This window comes from Lynx rufus, unplaced genomic scaffold (genome assembly GCF_022079265.1).
Source record: "Lynx rufus isolate CCGP_SWC_20201006 ecotype Redwood Valley unplaced genomic scaffold, mLynRuf1.p SCAF_3, whole genome shotgun sequence".
Classification (NCBI taxonomy): domain Eukaryota; kingdom Metazoa; phylum Chordata; class Mammalia; order Carnivora; family Felidae; genus Lynx; species Lynx rufus.
The window spans coordinates 187,422,967-187,445,957 of record NW_025814845.1 but is presented as its reverse complement, the minus strand read 5'-3'; the positions used below and the strand labels follow the sequence as shown (position 1 = coordinate 187,445,957).

At 43.4% G+C, this 22,991-nt stretch overlaps 2 long non-coding RNA genes across 3 annotated transcripts; both read right to left on the bottom strand.

Annotated features, from left to right (window-relative positions):
- Positions 1-4,111: 4,111 nt before the first annotated feature.
- Positions 4,112-13,369, bottom strand: LOC124521295 (uncharacterized). Its single transcript, XR_006964443.1, has 5 exons — positions 13,330-13,369; positions 12,241-12,397; positions 6,809-7,172; positions 5,861-6,062; positions 4,112-4,399 (listed from the first exon to the last, which is right to left on the bottom strand). It is a non-coding gene; the product is annotated as an uncharacterized LOC124521295 (long non-coding RNA).
- Positions 13,370-13,465: 96 nt separating this feature from the next.
- Positions 13,466-22,991, bottom strand: LOC124521021 (uncharacterized). Of its 2 annotated transcripts, XR_006964439.1 has the most exons (4): positions 22,096-22,991; positions 18,324-18,460; positions 14,554-14,758; positions 13,466-13,505 (listed from the first exon to the last, which is right to left on the bottom strand). It is a non-coding gene; the product is annotated as an uncharacterized LOC124521021 (long non-coding RNA). The 2 variants fall into 2 exon arrangements; XR_006964438.1 differs by lacking the exon at positions 22,096-22,991 and having other exon boundaries at positions 18,324-19,759.

Genomic DNA, 22,991 nt, shown 5'->3' with positions numbered 1-22,991 from the left:
TTGTATTAGTTACAATGGTGCTGGCTGTTATTACACATAAACCCGCAAAATAGTATTATTGATTTATATAAAATACACAATTTTACTTATGAAAGTTATGTCCCACTCATGTAGAGTCCAACTGACGCAAGGCTCCACTCTGCACAGCCCTCTGGGGACCCCAGCTGAGACAGCAAACGCATGAGTGTCCTCAACACATGGGCCACAGCGCTGTCCATGGCACAGACATCCAACCAACATACAGAACACAGGGAGCAAAGCGTCATATTTTTATAGGCCAGGCTTAGATGTGTTTACATGACTTTTGCCCACATCCTGATGGCCAGAGCTCATCACATGGCTCAAATTAGATGCAAATGTTTCTGGGCGATGCTATCCCTGGCTGACCATCCACTTCCCAGCAACACAGAAAGGAGCATAGTTCTTTGGTGAACAACCAACACTTCTCCACCCATCTCATTTACACCGTGGATGCTACCCATCCCCAAGCGTATGGGGTAGTGCCACACATTATTATTTGAAGTCCAGTCACAACAGACCCATGCTTTGCTGCCTTGGTCTGCATTATATTTAGTTTGGAGAAGTGCTATGGAGCTGGCAGACGGTCTCTCCCATGACGACATAGCACAGATGGATGAGGTTGTGCTGGCCTGACTTGCGCTCGGCACAGTGGTGCTATGACCTTTCATGTTTCCCATGTTCCTTCACCCAAGGGGTTGGAAGAGGACCATATATGGGAGGCCTTGTGAAGGAGAGTGTTCCTTCCATCCTTAATGACAGATAGACACATTAGCATGGCGGGTGCCTGCAGGCCAACTTTAAGAAGCCAGCACTGGGCACTCAGAAGATTTGCTGTGGGGTGCCTGGGTGGCTCAGTCGGTTAAGCGTCCAACTTTGGCTCAGGTCATGATCTCACAGTTTGTGGGTTCGAGCCTTGGATCAGGGTCTTTGCTGACAGCTCAGAGCCTGGAGCCTGCTTCGGATTCTGTCTCTCCCTCTCTCTCTGCCCCTCCCCTGCTAATGCTCTGCCTCTGTCTCAAAAATAAATAAAACATTAAAAAAAGAAAAACGTATTTGCTGTGAGGTTAGGCCTTGGCCAGGATTTCACTTAGTAATAAATTCTAGCTGCCCTTATTCTTTTGTAAGCAGCTACTAATAATGTAACGCCTGGGGCAAGTGAGCCTGTATAAAACCCTATTCATTTGCATAATAAACCGGCCTGCTGTGCGGGCCCATCACCCTCCTTCTATGTAGATCTAAATTATTTTTAAGTAACGGCAATGTAAACTATCATGGACTGTTATCCCATTGTACTAGGCACTGTACAAAGTCCAGGACGTCTATAATAGTAACAATCATTCTGTAAAGTAGACATTGGTTTTGTTTTAAAAGGAGGTACCTGGGCAAGGTTAAGTAGGTTGTTCAAAGCAAATGATGAGTGGCTGAGCTGAAATTCAACTCCAGAACTATGTAACTCTAAAATGTGTTCGGGGGCACCTGGGTGGCTCAGTTGGTTAAGCGTCTGAACTTTGGCTCAGGTTATGATCTTATGGTTCGTGAGTTCGAGCCCCGCATCGGGCTCTGTGCTGACAGCTCAGAGCCTGGAGCCTGCTTTAGATTCTGTGTCTCCTTCTCTCTCTCTCCCCCTCCCCACTTGCGTTCTGTCTCTCTCTCTCTCAAAATAATAAGTGAATATTAAAAAAAATTTAAATGTGTCCTCCGTCCACCGTGCAGTGTGATGACGACGGCCAGCCCCCCACTATCACGCCATGAGGTGCTCACCACCAGCCAAGAGCAAATGCTCTGCACATACCAGGCAAACACCAGCCCACTCCCCGCTCCATGGCAAGACTCACCCACATAAGGCTTCTCAGACTGCTCGGGGGCCTGCCTGGGGCCTTCACCTTGACAGAGTAGCCCCCACGTACGGCAAGTTCGGTGACAATATATTCATTGCCAAGTGAGCGTTCCTGGCCCATAACCGTGCACAACGAGAGCATAGGACCTGTGGCCACACCCACTCCTTTCCAACCTTGCAAAGGGCGAGCTGCCGAGACACCACAGCTGTTCTGGATCATCGTGTTCAGGTGGACATCATTACAAGGCCCTTCACGTGTCTGCTTCCCAGTCAACAGTCAGGTGTCCCTCCTCTGTCTCCAGCGATGTTACAAAAGCAGCACTGATTTAAACAGTGACCAGTGGGTCACCAAGAGAGCCTTTTTGCCCAGCCACAGAATATTTTAAAAGATAGCGAAGCCAAGAATCTGTATCACTTAACACCTTCTCCAGTGGGACAGGCGTGTGTGTTCCTTTGGAGAAGTCAGGCAAAGGTAGAGCATTTTGATGCTGGGCACAAGAAAGAAATGAATGCTGCAAGGTCCCTTGGCACCAGAATTAAAATAATGACTTCACTTATCGCAGTACCTAAGATTGCCAGGCCCTGTGCTGGATGATTTACACACATCGTCTTATTCAATCTCCACAAGGATCCTACAGAGGCTAAAATGTTACTATCTCCATTTTACAGAAGGAAGGTTCAGTGAATATGTCACGAATGGCAGCAGCAGAACTGGAGGTTTGTCTGTCTGTCTCTAAAGCCCAAGTTCTCTTCTCTGAACCAGCCCACCTGGAGGTCCCAGAGCTGTCTGCAAAGAATGCCAGCCAGAAGGAAATCCTGACATGGAGTGGAAAGACATTCCAGGGCCCTGTGGCAGTACTTTTGTTGTGCAATTACAAGAAAGGGAACACGATGTTCTGAAATCGCACGAGGAATGTAAACAAGACAGATGGAATCTCAGAACTGGTGCTAATCCCTTGCTGGAAGTGGATTCCAGAAAAAAAGGTCTTTTGTATAGCATTTGACTAGGTAGATTGGCCCCTCAAATCCTGAAAAAAAAGTACTGAGCTGAGCACAATGGCAGAGTTTTGCAAAGGTGTATGCACTTAAGATAGTTTATCTCTTCCTAAGCAAGTGGTTTCCTTGCTTCTACTGGATCTCAAACGAGCTAGTGAAGAATTCCCAGGAAGACGAGAATTAGCTTTTAGAAGGAAAATCCCAAAGCTGACATTTGTTGACAAAAGTAATTTCACAAGGTTTGATGGAATGATCTTGGTATTTCGCAGTGAACCCCAGTGCCACCCACTTAAGATCTGTAACCACTTATGGGGACAGCGGTGGGATGGAGTTATGTGAAGGACCCCTGCCACATGCCTCTTCATATACAATAAAGAGACCGAGGTCATGAACTCCCTAGAATTGTTTCAGTCGCTTCAAGTGAAAACACTCACATGTGAAAATGCATGCATATTTTGTCACATTTTATTTATAACTCAAGCTTTAGGAACTTACAGTAGAAATGAGTTCATACCATGTAACCATTTATTGAGTATTCACATCACAATGTGTCAGGCCCTCCAGGTAGTGTCTTACTGAATGTTGACAATACCCTGAGTTTGTGGACAAAAGAATTCTCATGCCCATGCTATAGAGGATGAAATTGAAATTCAGAGAGGTTAAGTGATTTTCCCAATGTCAAATGACAAAAATAAAACTGTGCAATGACTTTGATGTCCTTTATTCACGGGGAAACGACCCATGCATTGGGGGAGGACAGCGCTTCTCAAGCAGTAAAAAAGCACTCTTCCTGAGGGAGTTGGGGCAAGAGCAGATTTTTTAGAGCATAAGAAACGGCAACTCAGAGAATCAATGGCCAAGAGGGTGGGGACTTCCTTATAAAGCTCAAAGTTCCTATTTTCTAGGCTAAGGTAAGGCAGAGCTGAGTTGGGTGATTGTGACTGGCATATGCTAGGTTTCTGTGACAGTGACACATTTCCCTTAAGTGCTACACACTTAGGTTTCTATTTGTGTGGTGGGCCATGCCACTGGGGAAGCCTCGATTTTGCAGGTCCCGATATAAGGATTACCTTTATCATTGAAAAGGAAGAAAAATGGGGTGCCTGGGTGGCTCAGTCAGTTAAGCGTCCAACCGGCTCAGGTCATGATCTCAGGGTTTGTGAGTTGGAGCCCCTCGTCACGCTCTGCGCTGACAACCGGAGCCTGCTTTGGATTCTGTGTCTCCCTCTCTTTCTGCCCCTCCCCTGCTCACACCCGGTCTCTGTCTCTCTCAAAAATAAATAAACATTAAAAAAAATTTTTTTAAAGAAAAGGGGGGGAAAAACAGGATTGCCTTTATCACCAAGAACACAGAGGTAGTAAGTGGCTGAGTCCAGATTCAGACCCGGGTCTTTGCTTCCAAAGACAGGCTCTCTCTCTATCAGTTCTCTGAATAACAGACTTGAAGTTTCCTAGCACGGTTGTGCAACAGGTCACCCGAGAAACTATAGGACCTTGCTTGGCATCACTTTGAAGTTTCTATTCCACCAAAGCATCTCAGGAATCCTTGAGAGTAGCAAAAAAAAAAAAAAAAAAAAAAGGGGTTTGTGTATGTATTCAGAGGTTGCTTATTTTTTACACATAGCCCTTTCTTACCCGACATTGTTCACCTGCCAAAGTCCCCCCAAGTCTACCATCCGCTATATGAAGTAATACATAATTTCATCGAACCAAAAGTCACTTCTTTTGAGCCCTAAGAATTTGCCCATCATTTCCCATTTGGAACCTACAGGAGCTATATTAGCTCTGTCTGAAGATCTCCTGTAGCTCAGTCCTCATGGGTTCTGTCGAGACTATAGTCATTAACAACTTACGGTCTCGTTTCACTGAGATCTCTGTTAAGTGTTTTGTCACAAAAAGCCCACAGGTAAACCTGTATCCCTAGCCTTTAGAAACCAAACTTTAAAAAATATATTGACGTCACTTCTTTGTGTGGTCAACCTGTTAGCCAGATGAGTCCTCTTGTAGGTGGGGGTGTGGTTCTCCTAAAGGGTGTAACATTCCAACTGTTAATCATCCTGGCAAAAAATAAATTCTGGGACAGGAAATAAGGACCTGGGATTGAGATGAAGGGTTACAACTTCCTCCTCTCTGAAGCCATGGCTCGGTTTGGGCTGAGTTTGAGGATGGAGGTGCCCCAGGGATTTCTGGCAGTAGGGATGAGCTGCCCCTGGCCACAAGCCATGAAGACAGCAGGACAATGGTCTGGTAAGAAACCCCAGCACAGATATTAGTTTATACAATATTTGTAAATTCATTCCAGGGAAATCTATATCAGTATGTATATCATTCTGTCTCTCTCACTCACTCACTCTTTCAGCTCTGGGGCAGGGGATATATATATATATATATATATATATATATATATATATATATATCTCCCTGGGGATATATATATACATATATGTGTGTGTGTGTGTGTATACATATATATTTCATCAACCACATATGTATGTTCCTTCCTTTATCTTTGAAACTTGAGTGAAAACTTGTTAAATGCTATAAGGTTGTCTCAGTGATGCCATGAGGAATTAATGAAAATCCAGGTACATGCAGTTGGTAGGCAGAGTACAGAACAGAGTGGCATCCCCCCCCTCAAGCTGGTAGCAGGAGCAGTCTCCAGAAAAGGCCAGGTGCACCCGGTAGATATGCCACCCTCAGAAGGGTCAATTGCCATGTGACCAGAAGGTCAAGATGGAAGACCCCGAGAGACCTACCCTTGAGTTCAGGTCAGACAAAACCTCGGGAAACAGCCCCCGAGAGACCTACCCTTGAGTTCAAGTCAGACAAAACCTCGGGAAATGGCCATGAATGTCCAGCAAACAACTGTGAAGACAGCCAGTTTCTTGCAATAATACAGCCAGGGGCCATGTCATCAGGATCATCCCTTGGCTAGGTTGTGTCCTGCCAAGGACAACCAGCCAAGGGGGTGAGTTGGGGTTGAAACCCAAGCTGTCCTTCACTTACCGAGCCATGCACACTTGCATGGGGCCGCGTCCACCTGGAGGAAGTCGATGCATGTTTCCAATGTTCAGGAGTGTCGCAGGCACTAGGGCAGCCCAAATGCCACTGTAGTTTGACTTACACGTTCAGAAGTACAGCTCTGGGGTGTTGTTAACAGAATGGAGTTCAAGGCGGGGTGAAGAGGACTCAGGCCCACTTGAAGTTACTGTTGAAACAGGTTTGAGTAGAGAATCGGCATGGGGGCTTGGGCAGTTGGTCAGAGTGCTTGGCATGTCTCCTGTCACAGAAGTGGGAGGGGACATGTATATAGTGCCTTCAGTCAGTATCTGCAGTGCAGGGTGCCTTGGGCGGGCATTCATATCTACATGTCACCGGATCCAGGACAGCTGACCACAGTGAGCATGGGCAGACAGAGGAAGAAGACCTGTGTTGCACTGTGGCAGCCAAGAGGTTTTCATAACCTTATGGAAGACCCGAGAAACGCCTCGACTTCTGTGGGTGGGAGTCAGAGCAACGCAAATCTGTGACTTCTAGTAGGATCTCTATCCCAACTCCTACCACTGTCAGTAGCACAGGCTAGGAATCATGGCTTACATCTAGGGGTCTGTTGGAAGGTTTCATTTATATGCTTGTCTCCCATGAAAACTAGAAGTTTCTTGGGTCAAGGATCATGTTACATTCATACCTGTATCCCCCAAGAATCCCTAATGCCCGATATATAGTAGATGCTCCATCTATGTTTGTTGAAAGGACAAAGGACAGAAAGCTACAGGGTGTGGTCACCGCAGAACTGCGCATGTCGTGTTCCCACCGACTGATTCCTGGCTGCACGCCCGTTTGTGCCACCCAGTCTGATGCTACCGCAGGGCTCAGGTGCTCAGAAAAGGCTAAGATGTGGGAGATCGGCTGTACCACTCTTGACAACCACACTTGAGCACACTCTTGACTCACCAGCTGCCTGAGCTAGCCAGTTCTCTGGCTAGTGAGCTGGGTATGCACACTCTGCTGAGCTGGGCAAGATGACCAGCAAGAGGAGAGAGGGCACAGAAACCTGAATGTCACAGACTTCGCTGTTTCTTCTCTCTTTAAAGATAAGAATGGACTGGGTGCTCTCCTCTCCCAACTCCATGACCAACATGCCAAAAGAGAAGAAATCGTTGGGGGATGTGGTTGGTAGGCTTGGCCACAAACTCCTAGGTTCAGCTACAAGTACCAGGAGACCCAGGCATGAGGTTCATGTTTCCATTAAATGTCTTCTCCCCGTTCAGTCAGGAACTGTGAACAAACTTCTCTTTCCGACCTTTGTTCTTGGTGCCTGGGTAAGTGGAGAGTTAACATTTAAGTGAGCTGATATAAATGGCTATTAATTTACTTTAGCTGAATTCAACAGGGGTTTATAAGCAGGAGCTATGCACACAACTCAATGCATCAGGGGACTTTTTAAAAAGTCTATGATATCAGAGCCTTCCACTAACTATCCCATTACAAAATTAGAGCAGAGCAACTTTGGGGAAAATATAGAAAAAAGCTAGGCAGGATGTGATCAAGAGTCCCCATGAGTGGCCCAGTCATCGGGAGGTCTGAGAAAGATCACTGTGGGCAGGAAAAGCTCCCTGTGGGCGTAAGCCAGATGGGCAAAGCTGGGTGAGTTCAGGGAGAAGAAGGGAAGGGGGGAAGGCATTTCAAGCAGGTAGAATGGCATGAGCAAAGGCTTGGAGGTGGAATAACTGATACCTCAAAAATATTTCTCTTGGGAATAGGGACCAAAGGGAAGTAAGACTGAATGAATTGGTTGCAAACAGATTAATGCTCCACAAAAGAGTGTGTACTTGACCATATACTCAGGCCAGCATTTGCTAAAATATTCTCACTGGAATCCTAGCCTTGCAATCTTGACCATGAGATAAGAGTTCCAGTCAAGTCAAAATCATAGTCCCAGCAATCTTCCCATTAGGCAGTTCACACTGTGCATTAATATAGTAAGACTGAGTGCAGTCCTGCAGTAAAGAAAGAAACCTGTTCCACTTGGTTGAAAACCCTGTTAAACATGAAAAGATGTTCAACATCATTAGTAAATAGGGAAGTGAAAATTTAAAACATACACCCTATTAGAATGACTTTTTTAAAAAACTGGCAATACTAAGTACTAGTGAGAATGCAGAGCAGATGAGACTTTTGTAATCCTGCTGGTCAGGGTGCAAAATGGTACCACAGCTTTGGGAAACAGTTGGGCAATTTTTAAAAATAAAGTCAAATACATACTGTCTTAGCTTGGGCTACCATAAGAAACTTCCATAGGCCAGGTGACTTAAACAACAGAAATGTATTTTCTCACAGTTCTGGGGGCACGGTCGGTTTGTGGTGAAAGCTTTCTTCCTGGCTTGTGGATGGCCACCCTCTCTTTGTCCTCACGTTCAGGCCATATGTACGCTTACCATACAGCCAGAAATCTTGCTCCGAGGTATTGATCCAAGTGGGAAAAAAAAACTTACATTCACAGCAAACTAGGACACAAATGCTCAAAGCATTTCATTCATCATCACCCACAACAGGAAACAGGGCAAATGTCCTCGGAAGGGGACCAGAATATGCCACCCCAAAATATGCCACTTTGGGGTAAAGATGATTTGGAGCTACAGCCAATTGAGAATCAAAGGATGAAGAAACAGGCCTTCTCAGAGCCTCCCCTATCTGATTAAGAACGGAAACTTCTGAGAAATGAGGGCTGCCGTAAATGCCCTCTCCTGGGGGAGTTTTATGGCCACAAAGCAGATGGAAAGTCGGCACCAAGATGGACCTACACAAACAGCCTTTACTAAATAAACCTTATCTTCCATTAGTTTCCCCATATATTTACCTTCCCACAATTTACCACCCCTAGAAGCTCAAACCCTTTCCATTTGTCTTGTTATAGCTCTGCAAATTTATTGCCCTTTTGCTAAAATGGTGGATAAGCTTTAAGGTCTGCCTGCCTCTTTAGGGTTTTAATTTCATTTTTTTTTCTAACGTTTATTTATTTTTGAGTGAGTGAGAGAGAGAGAGAGAGAGAGACAGACTGCGAGTGGGGGAGGGGCAAAGAGAGAGAGACTACAGAATCTGAAGAAGGCTCCAGACTCTGAGCTGTCAGCCTGATGCGGGGCCCGAACCCACGAACCAGGAGATCATGACCTGCGCAGAAGTAGACACCTGACCAACTGAGCCACCCAGGCTCCTGTGGGGTTTTGATTTCTGTGAAGCCCTTCTTATGTACATATGAAATAAACCTTTTTTTTCTCCTGTTAATTTGTCTTTTGTCAGTTCAGTTTGCAGGGCTCCAGCCACTGAACCTCAGAGGGTAGAGGAAAAAGTGTGTTTCCTCCCCTCCACAGTTAATGAATGAATGGGTGAACAAATGGATACATTCATACAAGGGAATACTGCTCCACAGCAAAAAAGAATAAACTACTGACACATGCAGCCATATGGTTGAATGTCAAGTACATTGTATGAAGGGAAAGAAGCCAGACTCAAAAGGCTACATATTGTATAATACCATTCATGTGACATCCTGGAATGGGCAAAACTTGTAAGAGTAGAAAGCTGCCAAGTGGCCACCAAAGTCTGGGAGTAGGGGAAAGGTTTACTAGAAACGGACAAGAGGGAAGTTTTTGGAGTGAAGGAAGTATTTTACATCACAGTAGGGGCAATGACTATACAACTGTGCGTTCGTCAAAACTCATAGAGTTGAATGCACCTAAAAGGTTAATTTTACTGCATATAAGTTATGTCACAATCATTTCTTTTAAGTGAGGATAAAGGAAAAAATGACACAGAACAAATGCCGAACAAGGGGGGAAATGCCTATTCACATCCCTTGGAACTATGTTTACATGGAACACAATTTGTAATTGGGGTTTGAACTCATAGATGAAGCATTCCGACAGTCACACCAGGATCCCTCATTCATCCCACAAATATTTAGTGAGTTTCTACCCTATGCATTATTCTAGATTCTGGCGCATTTAAGAGCACGAGCAAATTAAAAATAAGAGGCTTAATTCTCCCTGTTGAAAAATAAGGGGAGACGCACTTTCCCCTTCTCCCTGTTCTTTCAGTTTCTTTCTCTGTTCCTTGCACTGCTGTGGGAGAAAATGCAGAGAAGGACATTAGGGAATATAGGGAGTAGGACTTTGTCATTGTTAGTGTGGTGGTCAAAGAAAACCTCACTGAGAAATTGAAGTATAAGCAAAAACTTATAGCAGATGAGGAAGAAAGCCATGAGGCTATCTAGGGGAAGAATGGCCTGGTCAAAGAGAACAAGTAGATACAAAAGCCCTGAGGAAGGTTGTGCACTTGATCTCTAAATGCTCAAATTTCACTGCCTCCCTTCTTTTGAGAGTTGCTTTCTGCCCATCTGACCCACTTGCCATGCTCACAAAACCAAGAGCCACCCTTTCTCCACCCGCTCCAAATAGGCGAAGGAACCCGGCCCTTGCTTATGTTTATCTGCACTTGACTCTTTTATGGTGATTTGATCTCTTCAGTATCTTCTCTAAAGACAGCCAATAATCCCACCTGTTCGAAGTCATCCCCATCCCTTCATCCCATATCAAGCAACACGAGATGCTATTTCCCCAATTCTGAGATGCTACTGATTGTAAGATGCTCTATCACTTGAATAGAAGCCTTTCAGTGGAAGAAAGAAAGGAAAGAAGGAAGTAAATAAAGAAGTTAGAAAGAAAGAGAGGAGGGAAAAAGACAGGGAGAGCTTGGGGAGCTAAATTAACTGTATATACTCTTAAATTACTTTAGCGTTCACACATCTGTGCAATTATATGCTGCTATCATTTTCCTATATACCAGCAATGAACAGGGGAATTTGAAAGTAAAAACCTAACACTGGGGCTCCTGGGTGGCACAGTTGATTGAGCATCTGGCTCTTGATTTCGGCTCAGGTCATGATCTCAGGGTCATGGGATCAAGTTCTATACCAGGTTCCACACTGAGTGTGGAGCCTGCTGGAAATCCTCTCTCTTTCAAATAAAAAAACAAAACCAAAACATAACACTATTTATATTAGCACCCTCCAAAATGAAATAAAAATCTAACAAAATATGTATAAGATCTATATGAGGAAAACTATAAACCTCTGATAAGAGTATTAGAGAAGAATTCAATAAATAATAAATGGGGAGATGTCTTATGTTCACGGATGGAAAGACTCAGTATTTTCAAGATGTCAGTTCTTCCTAACTTGATCTATAAGTTCAATGCAATCCCACTAAAATCCCAGCATGTTATTTTGTGGATACCAATAACATGATTCTAAAGTTTACGTGGAGAGGCGACACAGACTATCCAGAATAGTCAACACAGTATTGAAGGAGAAAAACAAAGCTGGAAGATTGACACTATCTAATTTCAAGTCTTCCCACAAAGCTGCGGTAATGAAGAGGGTGTGGTATTGGCAAAAGAACAAACAGACCAATGAAACAGAACAGAGAATCCAGAAACAGACTCCCATCAGTATTGTCAACTGATCTTTGACAAAGGAGCAAAGTGATACAATGGAGAAAAGACATGGTCTTCTCAACCAATGGTGCTGGAACAATGGATGTCCATGTACAAAAAAACGATTCTAGACACAGACTCTACACCATTCACAATTACCAAAGCTTAACTCTGGCTTCTTTCATAATCAGAGATTAAATATTCTTCCAAATTATTTTGTACCCCCAGTTATTTCATAGCCTGGTGGGGACCGGCTGCTTTTCAGCCATGCTTAAGAGTTTGGCCTCATTACCACACTTAAGATTGACAATATAGGGGCGCCTGGGTGGCGCAGTCGGTTAAGCGTCCGACTTCAGCCAGGTCACGATCTCGCAGTCCGTGAGTTCGAGCCCCGCGTCGGGCTCTGGGCTGATGGCTCAGAGCCTGGAGCCTGTTTCCGATTCTGTGTCTCCCTCTCTTTCTGCCCCTTCCCCGCTCATGCTCTGTCTCTCTCTGTCCCAAAAATAAATAAACGTTGAAAAAAAAATTAAAAAAAAAAAAAGATTGACAATATAATTTGAAGGCATCATGGAGAATCCTAGGGGTTTACTGGCATTTCTTCTTTGGTTAAACTTATAGTTTCGTTTTTCCTTTTTTTTAAGGATAAACGTTAAACAGCTTCTAGTGAAAGTCACTAGAAATTTTCTACAGATTTTGAATTCTGAATAACAGGCTTTTTTTTTTTAATGATGCATGAAATGTTCACAACAATTCCCCCCAGCTTTGAAAACTTTTTAACTCGCTCTGCGTGATGGGGCAATTTCTTTTTTTTTAATTTTTTTATTTATTTTGACATGTAAGAAAAATAGAGTGAGTCTTAAATTAGAGGAAATACGGCAGTTTTCAAAACTCACAAGGCCTTGAGAATTCTATTGAGCCCACAGAGCTGACACCGTATCCACCAGTTGAAAAGTTGTGCCTTCCTCCACACTTTCTGTAATCCCAACTCCCGCTCCAGCTCCAGCCTTGGAGATAACAGAATTCAAAGCACAGTTTGGAGGGAAAACCAATCTGAAAAGGAAGAAGAAGACAATAGTTAACGTTTATTTTAAACTTCCTGCCTGAAATACCATGAGACTAATTTCTTTCAGATCGGACTTTGTTTCCTGAGGGCTCACAGGCAAATGTGTATTTTCGCGGTTGTGCTAAAATACGAAGGCTCCCTTTTGTACGGCCTTGAACCTCCCTTGAATTAGCTGTTGTTGAAACACCAACTCACATCTGATACAGGAATTAGGACTTAATCCTATAAAAAGTATTTTTTTGCAGTTTTGTGTGCAACATGTATGGTTGTTTTTGTTTGAGGTGTCTTTTGTTTCTTTTTGAATAAAATTATAAAGCAAAAACCTTTTCCTCATGGTTACTAGCTCTCATACAGCAAGGCCCCTCCCTTCATGTTTTAGCACGAAGAGCTTTGCCTTGCTGCCTCTGGAAAAAATCTGGAAATATGTGACATGAACGTACATGGGAGGGCAAAGCCAAACCAGGCCAAGATGCAGTGTCTGGAAGAAGGAGTCACCTTGCAGGGGCTCAGTGCCTCTCTCAGGGTGAGAATACAGCCTCTTGCTGGTGCCCGCAGCCCCGTAGACCGACATAAGAAAAGCAAACAGGACCACACGCCTCTGCCATAGCGGCGCTTAGTTGCTGGAGAGGAAAGAGTAACATCTCTACTGGAGCAGCTAGAAACCCTTTCCTCTCATTTCTGGCCAGGAAATCTTCCACATTCAATGCAAGATATCCCTTACTTTTTCGGGTTGAATTATTTTCTGAGAAAGGGCCTCATTTTGCATCACCCACTGTCTCTGCATGCTGCATTTGGAGGTCCTGAACTTTCCTGGCCACTGTCAAGGCACAGGCTGAGCAGTCCTGCTGGAACCGAATAATGGGGGCACCATTACTGAAAATACAAAAGTTCATGTAGAAAAACAGACATTTGGGGGCACCTGGGTGGTTCAGTCCGGTAAGCCTCCAACTTCAGCTCAGGTCATGATATCGTGGTCCCGTCAGTGAGTTGAAGCCCCACATCGGGCTCTGTGCCGACAGCTCAGAGCCTGGAGCTGCTTCGGATTCTGTGCCTCCCTCTGTCTCTGCTCCACCCCTGCTGGCACTCCGTCTCTCTCTGTCTCTCAAAAACGAATAAACGTTAAAAATTTTTTAAAGAGAAAAAAGAAAAACAGACATTTGATCTAAATACAACGTCAGCACTGCTTCACCGTGATACATAAATACATTTTTGGTATCCACTTATGTTAAATAGCCAACTTCGGGGCGCCTGGGTGGCGCAGTCGGTTAAGCGTCCAACTTCAGCCAGGTCACGATCTCGCGGTCCATGAGTTCGAGCCCCGCGTCAGGCTCTGGGCTGATGGCTCAGAGCCTGGAGCCTGTTTCCGATTCTGTGTCTCCCTCTCTCTCTGCCCCTCCCCCGTTCATGTTCTGTCTCTCTCTGTCCCAAAAATAAATAAACGTTGAAAAAAAATTAAAAAAAAAATAGCCAACTTCAAGTATGATCTTTTTAAAAAATTTTTTCTAATGTTTATTTACTTTTCAGGGAGGGAAAGAGAGAGTACAAGCAGAGAAGGGGCGGGGGGGGGGATACAGAATCTGAAGCAGGATCCAGGCTCCCAAGCTGTCAGCACAGAGCTTGACGCGGGGCTCAAACTCACAAACCGCGAGATCATCACCTGAGCTGATGATGTTGGACGCTTAACCGACTGAGCCACCCAGGTGCCCCTACAATCTTCTTAAAATAACCACTAACTTCTGAAATAGATGCTGACAGTCCTTTAGTAGATTTTGTCCACAGGTTTTCTTGTGGCCAGTCCCTGGCTGGATGGTGAATGTCACAAAAATTTACTGTGAATTACATGTTCATCATAACTGCCCCAAGAATCAAAAAGATAGTAATAATTTTTTTCACTAAGCACATACTTTTTAAAAAAATATATTGTTCCCCACATTGTTTATTTATCAAACAAACAAAAAAAAAGGAATTACTAAATATCAGAATGAATAGTTGTGGATTCAGACCATACAGCGAACGACAAAACCACTGCGGGAAAAGCATTCGGGGCATTTTGTATTTGTGCTACGGAAGCCACGCTCAGCTTTTGTTTTCTGCACGTATTTCACGTACGACCACCCTGTAGTTTCCCATGTTTGCCACTGACCTTGCTGAGTGGCAATGTGATGCTGCCATCCATCTCACAGGCCACAGCACAGACCGCAGGGCACAGCTGATGGGCACACTGAGTGATCCGCCTGAGCACGAGCAACAGACCCCCCTTCAGTAGATCTGGAGACTTAAAGGAGTCACCGATCCTGAGACACAGGTGTCTGAAAGCCTGGTGTATGTTAAGCTGCCCACGTGCTGACCTTCAAAAGGAGATATTAGTTATGCTGTGTCTGGAAAAGTTCAGGGATACGTGTTAAAGTGAGAACGGTTTTCACTGCACATGCATCACATGCAATAAAAGCAGAGGTCTACCAAACTTAACCCGGGTTCATTTAGTGTGACCATAAAGATGAATATATGATCAAGTTTTCAAAATGATCCATGTTCATTACATTTGAAAAGAAGGTATAATCTCTATTATTAGGGCATAGTATTAAACATATGCGCACAAGTTCTACCTTATTATTTATTAAGTTGTTTAAAACATGTATATCTTTATTTCCTTTGTGTTAGACCTGTCATGCTGAGTTTGTGGTGCTGAAGTCTCTATTTTCTATCTTCTTCTATTCTCATCTGATGTAATTTCTGCTTTATGTTAGTGGTGGCTGTATTATTTGGTGCATAGATGTTCATCATTTCTCTTCATTGCAAATTGTGGTTTTCAGCCTTAAGTGTATTTTTTGTCTCATTTAAAGGTTTTTGGCCTGAATTTACTTTAACTGATATGAGTCACTACCCTGTCTTTCTACTGTTTTTATTTTTATGGTGTGTTTTTGGCCATTTCTTTATTTTGGGTCTTTTGAATCACTGTGTTTGAGGTGCGTCTATTAAATATAATACGGGATCTGCTTTTGCCTGGTGAGCTAATTTGAGAATTGGTTCGTTTGTCCCTATAGCAAGAAAAGAGAAGACACCAGAAAAGTCCATTCCATTAACTGGTTTGTCTTACATGTTTAGTCTCAAGGTGATCACATTATGTTTTAATCATGCCTGTGTTATATTTACTGTCTTCCCTTCTTCATTGGGCATATTTTCTTTGCAATTTCTTTGTTCATTGCTTTTGGCATTTCAGAATGTTTGTATGTCTGTTCCAGGGGCTGTCTTTGTATTTGTTCCACTGACAGTGCCTTTAATCTCCCTTTTTTTCTTACTAAGGCTTTGCCATCTGGTATGTCCATTTGTATCCTTCTTCACTTATCTATACAACTGTCAATTTTACTGTCCTACCTTGCTGTTTCTCTCCCTCCCTCCCTCCCTCTCTCTCTTTCTCTCTCTCTCTCTCTTTTTTTTTTTTTTTGGTTGTCTTAGTTTTACTTTTCCAGAGCATAAAATATAGAGATACTACTCTTCAATCCATATTCTCACCCTCGTTTTAGTCTTAGCTATGCAATTAAATATATTACAACATAAATAACATAATAATTAATTAATACTAATAAAATAAAATAATATAATAAGATTACATCATAAAATACATTTTCACTACTAGTGCTTTTGCTAAAGTTTACCAATTATCTCTTGTTTAGATAAAATTCATCCTCTAAAAGAGTCCTCTATGGCACACGTATACAGTATTCCCTGAGATACTGCATATTGAAACCATTTCCTTTAACCTTAATATTTGAAGGTAAGCTTGGCTGGATAGAAAATCTTTGGCTCACAGTCTTTGTTCTTGAGCCTGTTAAAATGCTGCCCTTTATTGACTGGCTTTATAAGTTGCTCATGAGAAGTCTGATGTCAGTTTAATATTCTTACCCTTATAAGTAATTTGACCTGTTAGCTGGGAGGCCCTGTAATGGACTAAATAGTGACTCAAAACAGGTATGTCCTCAGCAAAATCCCTGGACCCTGTGAATGTTACCTTATTTGAAAAAAGGGACTTTTCAAATGTAATCAAGAATTTTGACATTAGGTCATCTTGGATTACCCAGGTGGCCTCTAAATTTAATGACAAGTGTCCTTTTTTTTTTTTTTAATGTTTATTTATTCTTGAGAGAGAGAGCACGAGCAGGGGAGGTGCAGAGGGAGGGGGACAGAGGATCAGAAGCGGGCTCCTCGCTGACAGCAGACACCTTGATGCGGGGCTCAAACTCACAAACTGTGAGATCATGGACCTCAGCCGAAGTCGGACACTTAACCGATTGAGCCACCCAGGTGCCCCAATGACAAGTGTTCTTAAAAGAGAAAAGGATGGGATGTAAATTTGAGAGAGGAAGTGAAAGAAATGCACAGGGATAAAGAGGAGAAGGCCACATGAAGACAGACATTCAGATTGGAGTGATGTGGCCATAAGCCAAGAAACACCTGGAGTCACCAGAGGCTGAGAAAAGCCTAGAGGATTCTCTCATAGACCCTTCAAAGGGAAGATACTGACACCTTGATTTTGGACTTCCAGACTCCAGAACTGTAGAAAAATAAATTTATATTGCTTTAGGCCACCAGTTTGAGGTAAGCTATCATCAATACAGGTGCTGAGGATTGTGGGTATGTGCGTGTGTCTATAAAATCTCATGGTTCAGGGACAGCTGGGTGGCTGAGTTGGTTAAGCGTCTGACTTCAGCTCAGATCACGATCTCACAGTTCGTGACTTCGAGCCCCACATCGAGCCCCTGTCAGCTGTGCTGACAGCTCAGAGCCTGAAGCCTGCTTCCGATTCTGTGTCTCCCTCTCTCTCTGCCATTCCCCCACTCATGCTTTGTCTCTCTCTGCCTTTCAAAAATAAATAAAGGCAATAAAAAAATTTTTTTTAAATTTCATGCTTTACCCAAAAATGCCTCAAGTTCTTTCTGGAAAATTTTCCTAGATATGTAGTGAGCCTTTTAAAATATTGATTTACATTTTTTCTTACTTCTGCAGTTTTCTTGGATTATAGTTATGTTTCATTGCTTTGTTTTCCTTCTTCAGGAACTGCTATTCTATATGTTGCACTTTATTTGCCTATCTTCCATTTCGATCACATTTTCTTCCACCTTGGTTACACCTTTCTTTATTTTACTTTCATCTTCCTGATCATTTAACTGCCCTTGTTCGATGTTGAAATCATGCAACATCCAAATCTATTATCTTTTATTTTTTTAATTTTTTTAATGTTTATTTCTTTTTGAGAGAGAGAGAGAAACAGTGCAACGGGGGAGGGGCAGAGAGACAGGGAGACACAGAGTCCCAAGCAGGCTCGGGGCTCTGAGCTGTCAGCACAGAGCCCGACACGGGGTTCAAACCCATGAACTATGAGATCATGACCCGAGCCAAAGTTGGATGCTTAACCAACTGAGCCACGCAGGCACCCCTCTAGGTTCTTCTAATAGCATCTCTTTATAGAGTTAGGTTGATTTTTTGTTTCTTTTGCTGAGCCATTTTTAACAGAGTTCCTAATTCAAGAACACTGTCAGCTGTCCGTGCCGCAAGGTAAAATGTCTCTGGGGGACAGTGATGGGGAGCAGAGCCCTCAGGTCTTATTTATGTGTCATTTCTGCAAGATCCTAAGTTTTCTTCTTAGTTCCTTCTTTTCTGTTCATTGCCAGGTCTCTAAGGTGCACCGCCCTTGTTTGGTTTTCCTGATTCTCCCACAAAGTAAAGCTTTCCTGTAGCAGCTATTTCTGGTTCTGTTCACTTTCAAGCACCTTCTCCCTCACTGTGCGGTAGACATTTCACTTAGTTTTAAAACTTGCTCTTTCTGTGAGTGTTTCTGTCTACACTACAGCTAAGTGCTCCCTGTCTCTTTACTCTTTTTCCTGGAGATTTTAAGTCTCTCTCCCACACTCTTACCCAGCTTATAGTGACAAGTGATAGGAGCTCTCTTGGGATACAGCCTTCATTTCTCTCCTTGTTGGTAATTTGAAGTTTGGGGTATTCTGTCTCTTCTCATGCTGATGTCAAGGGCCACGGGTGGTACTCTTGTGCTCCTGTTGAATTTAAAGTCTGTATGAAGAGACTTGATTTCAGGTGCTTGCACTTATCCTCCAAATATGGAAACTTGCTTAGATTACTGTTTCTTAACCCTTTTGAACCCATTTTCTCTTTTCATCATACCAAAAATCTCATACATTATTGAAATGTTTATAAAATTCAAAACAGATGAAATCCCATAACTAGAAACAAGTCGAAGCAGTGAGACAAAGCACTGTTTTCTTTCTAGACACACACTTTCCCCTCCCCATAGTCGGGTGTGTGAACATTTCCTTATCCTCTCCTTCAAATCACTGAACTGAGCAATTTCCAGAGCCATTGTTTTAGTCCATTCAGGCTGCTAAACCAAGAATACCATAGACTGGGTGGCTTATAAACAACAGAAATTTATTTCTCACAGTTCCGGAGGTGGGAAGTCTGAGATAAAGGCATGGAATGGCTGTTTTTTGCTGTGTCCTCACATAATGGAGGGGAGGAGGGAGCTTTCTGGAGCCTCTCTTCTAAGGGCATGAATCTCATTCATGAGGGCTCTACCCCGTGACCTAATCACCTCCCAAGGCCCCATTTCCCAATACCGAGGAAAGAGTCTTCAACATACAAATTCTGGACAGACACAAACATTCCATCTGTAGCAGCCATATTACTGGGTCAAGATATTTGGCCATGTTGTTTTCATGCAGGAACATTTGGATACTTCTAGACTTATGTCTTTTTTGATACCTTTGATTTCTCTTTTTCTTCACTTTTATTGTTTTGTCCATTTTAAGTGGTATGATATGATTCATACCCAATATCTGTCAATATCATTGATATAATGAATAATACGAGAGAATAAATAATGAATGAGATAGTGGTCCCTTCTTCCTCCCTTCTTCCACCGTTTTTTAGTTACACTCTTCCTGCTTGGCCAGAACACATGTTTACATTCTATTATTTGATCACATTCCCAACTTTGCTTTGGTGTTAGCTATACAAATATATACATTAAATTTTCATCATCAGTGCTTTTGTTGAAGTTTTCCCCACCTATCCCTTGCTGGAAGCAGCTCATCCTTCAAAAGAATTCTCTAGAAGGTACATGTATGTGGTATTGATTCCCTGTAGGGTCTTCAATGTGAGTGAAGGAACACTCATGAGAGAAGCCTTGTTTCTGGAGGAGAATCAGACACACGGAGAAGCAGTGGTGTTCCTTACAGATCTGACGGTGAGGAAAAAGGAGACAGGAGGGGAAATCTCGACAGTCTTGAAGAAATGAAGAAGAAATACACTTTTACATCATAATGGTCACACTACGATGAAAAAACCTTTTTTTAAAATGTTAATTCAGTTTTTGAAAGAGAGAGAGAGAGAGAGAGAGAGCAAGCAGGGAAGGGGCAGAGAGAGGGGGACAGAGGATCCACAGCAGGTTCTGCGCTGACAGGAGACAGCCCAACGTGGGGCTCGAACTCACAAACCTGAGATCATGACCTGAGCCGGAGTTGGATGCTCAACCAACTGAGCCACCCAGGCGCCCCCCGTCCCCAATTTTTTATTATTCATTTGTAATTTGAATGTCCCAGTGTTTACCATCCTGCATCCATGTGACACCATAGGACACATAGACTGTGTCCCGAACTTGAAAGCCCAACCTATGCAACCTAAAGATTTCAGTAGCAGAACCCTTTTCCATTACTACCACCCAGTTTTGAGGTCCCCTCCAGCTCTCGTGTCTTGGGTTCTCTGCTTCATGCACCCACCCACCAAGTACACCTCGTCCATCCCTAGGCTTGGAGTGGCTGCTTCCCTGCGCTGCCTGCCGGCCCCACTACCTAGCCACTTGTAGCCAAGTTCTCATCCCTTGGCTAAGGCCACCCTATGTCCCAATGATGGGGCCCTACTCCAGAATTCTGAGAGCTCCTCCTGGCCACCTGCCTCTGCCCTTTCCAGGGTCATTCTGGTCATTCTACTGGATCTGCCACTCGGGCTCAGGCCACGACTCATCAAACCACCAACCAGAGAGATAAGGAGGGGGAGGGGCCCTCAGGTGGCAGTTCTCCACACCCTCCGCCATTCTCTCCTCGGTGTACACATGCTTCTCAAGGGTGGCCAAGTGTCCTTATGGGCTCAAGCAACAGTCTTGACGCTACGAGCACAGCTTATGTTCACCTACCACCTTCAGAGTCTTATGGACTCCAGCTGGTCACATCCCAGGATCTAGTCTCTATCTTCTAGCTCTTCTTCCAGAGCCTTCTCAGCCCCGATGTTAATCGATGTAGGCAAACAGAGGCCCTAGGAGAGAGTACTCCTGCCCTCACACTTGGTGCATGTTTGGACTCTAACAAACCATCTGCCATATAAGTTCCCTCATCCCATCCATGAGCCCAAAAAGCACAAAAGCTTAATTGTTTGATAGCCTGTTTTATAAGTATGTTGAAATACACCTAATTTCGAAATTGCTGAGCCAAATGTCATGCATCACATGAATCTTGTGGGAATGTGGTGCAAACTGGTCCATGATAGATGGGTATTACGTTGCTGACCCAGAGAATCACCTCAATAATCAAAAGTTTATTTAATTCCCCTTGGAGGTTTTATAAGGCATTTAAAATTTTTGTTTGAGGGGCGCCTGGATGGCTCAGTCGGTTAAGCATCCGACTTCAGCTCAGTTCATGATCTCATGGTTTGTGAGTTTGAGCCCTGCGCTGGGCTCTGTGCTGACAGCTACGAGCCTGAAGCCTGCTTCAGATTCTGTGTCTCCCTCTCTCTCTGGCCTCCCCTGTTTGCACTCTCTCTCTCTCTCTGAAAATATAAATAAACATTAAAAAAATTCTTTTTATTTGATTCTGTGTTGTAAAAACTAAAAGTAACCACCAGTAGGTTCTGACCTTTTCAACTTCTACGAAAGGAATGTTTTCTTAGCTCCTTCTAAGCTACTCAATAATAGAATTAGCCTGTCCCAGTAAAGGATGGCCCAGGATCTTAAAAAAAAAAAAATCCGGCTCATTTTAGCTACATAGAAATTGGGATCTTCTGTGGTGAATCCTTGAATTAATCTAAGTCTGGGAGAAGATGGGTAATTTGGAATCAGCACTCCAAAATATGTTTGTTAACAATTTTACATACAAGCTGTATGGTTGATAAAATTGAATGCCTACAATATGCCCTATATTTTAATAGTATTATCTTTTTTTTAAATTTTTTTTTCAACGTTTTTTTATTTATTTTTGGGACAGAGAGAGACAGAGCATGAACGGGGGAGGGGCAGAGAGAGAGGGAGACACAGAATCGGAAACAGGCTCCAGGCTCCGAGCCGTCAGCCCAGAGCCCGACGCGGGGCTCGAACTCACGGACCGCGAGATCGTGACCTGGCTGATGTCGGACGCTTAACCGACTGCGCCACCCAGGCGCCCCTTAATAGTATTATCTTATTTAATGTTTACAACATGCTTCCAAGTAAGGTGCTAATACTCCTTTTTATATATAAAGAGGCCATTTCTCATAGGTATTAAGAGACTGCTCAAAGTCATCAGCAAGTGAGAACTGAATCTAGGTTTATCTGATTTCAAAACCTAATTTCTTCCCACTACACAATGTTGCCTTCCCATATACGCTGGATGTACAGGATGAAGTTTGATTCTCTGGACAGTCTTACCTTGGATTTTCTACTTCCTTTGGTCTTCTTGGCAAAGAGTGGTTTCCTGGAGATGTATGGATGTCCTGAATAGGTTCATTCCCAATTCCTTCTCGTGTGTCTTTTTCTAACACAGAGGTTGGAAATCTAGAACCATGTTTCCTAGTCTTTCTTGCAGCTGGATTTCTAATTGTGAATTAGGGTTGACTAATTATATGCATTTGCGTCAGACTGGAAGTCAGAATTGAAGCAAAATCCACCTTGCCGTTGATTTCGCTGGAACCATTGGCAAACACGATTGTGGAGACACTGGGGCTTTTGGTCACTAATTTAATGGGTGCTAAGAGATAGTCAGAAGGGGGGTGACAGGCACTTCTTACTTCTCACATTTCAGGGACAGCAGTGTGTTCTCAGTCATTCCTTACAGCGGCAGCCTCCTGATTTCCGAGCTTCACGGCAGTGGCAGCTATGGAACCAAGTCAGCTCCTCCAGCTTTCCAAACAATGCAGTAAACACCTGCTTCTCTCTGTTCATTGCCTTTCTGCCTAAAATAGCTAGAGTGGTTTCTGTTTCCTGCAACTGAACCCTGTTGATACACACTGTTTTCCTTATTTCCCACTAACTGCTGGTCTTTGCAACTGCCAACACTTCAACTGATCCTTTAAGCTCTAAAATGAAAGTCTGAATACCCCCGTTCACTCCCTATCTCTCTTACCCAGCTTTATTTTTCTCCATAGTATTTATTACTGTCACTCAAAGATGATTTATTGGTTGACTGTCCATCCCTGCTGGAACAAGGACTTAGTTTTGTTCGTATCTGTACAGTTTTCTAACACTTAGAACAGCCCTGGCAACTAGTGAGAACACAATGGAGAGTGTCCAATGAGTGAATCTTTTCTTAACAGAACACTACTACT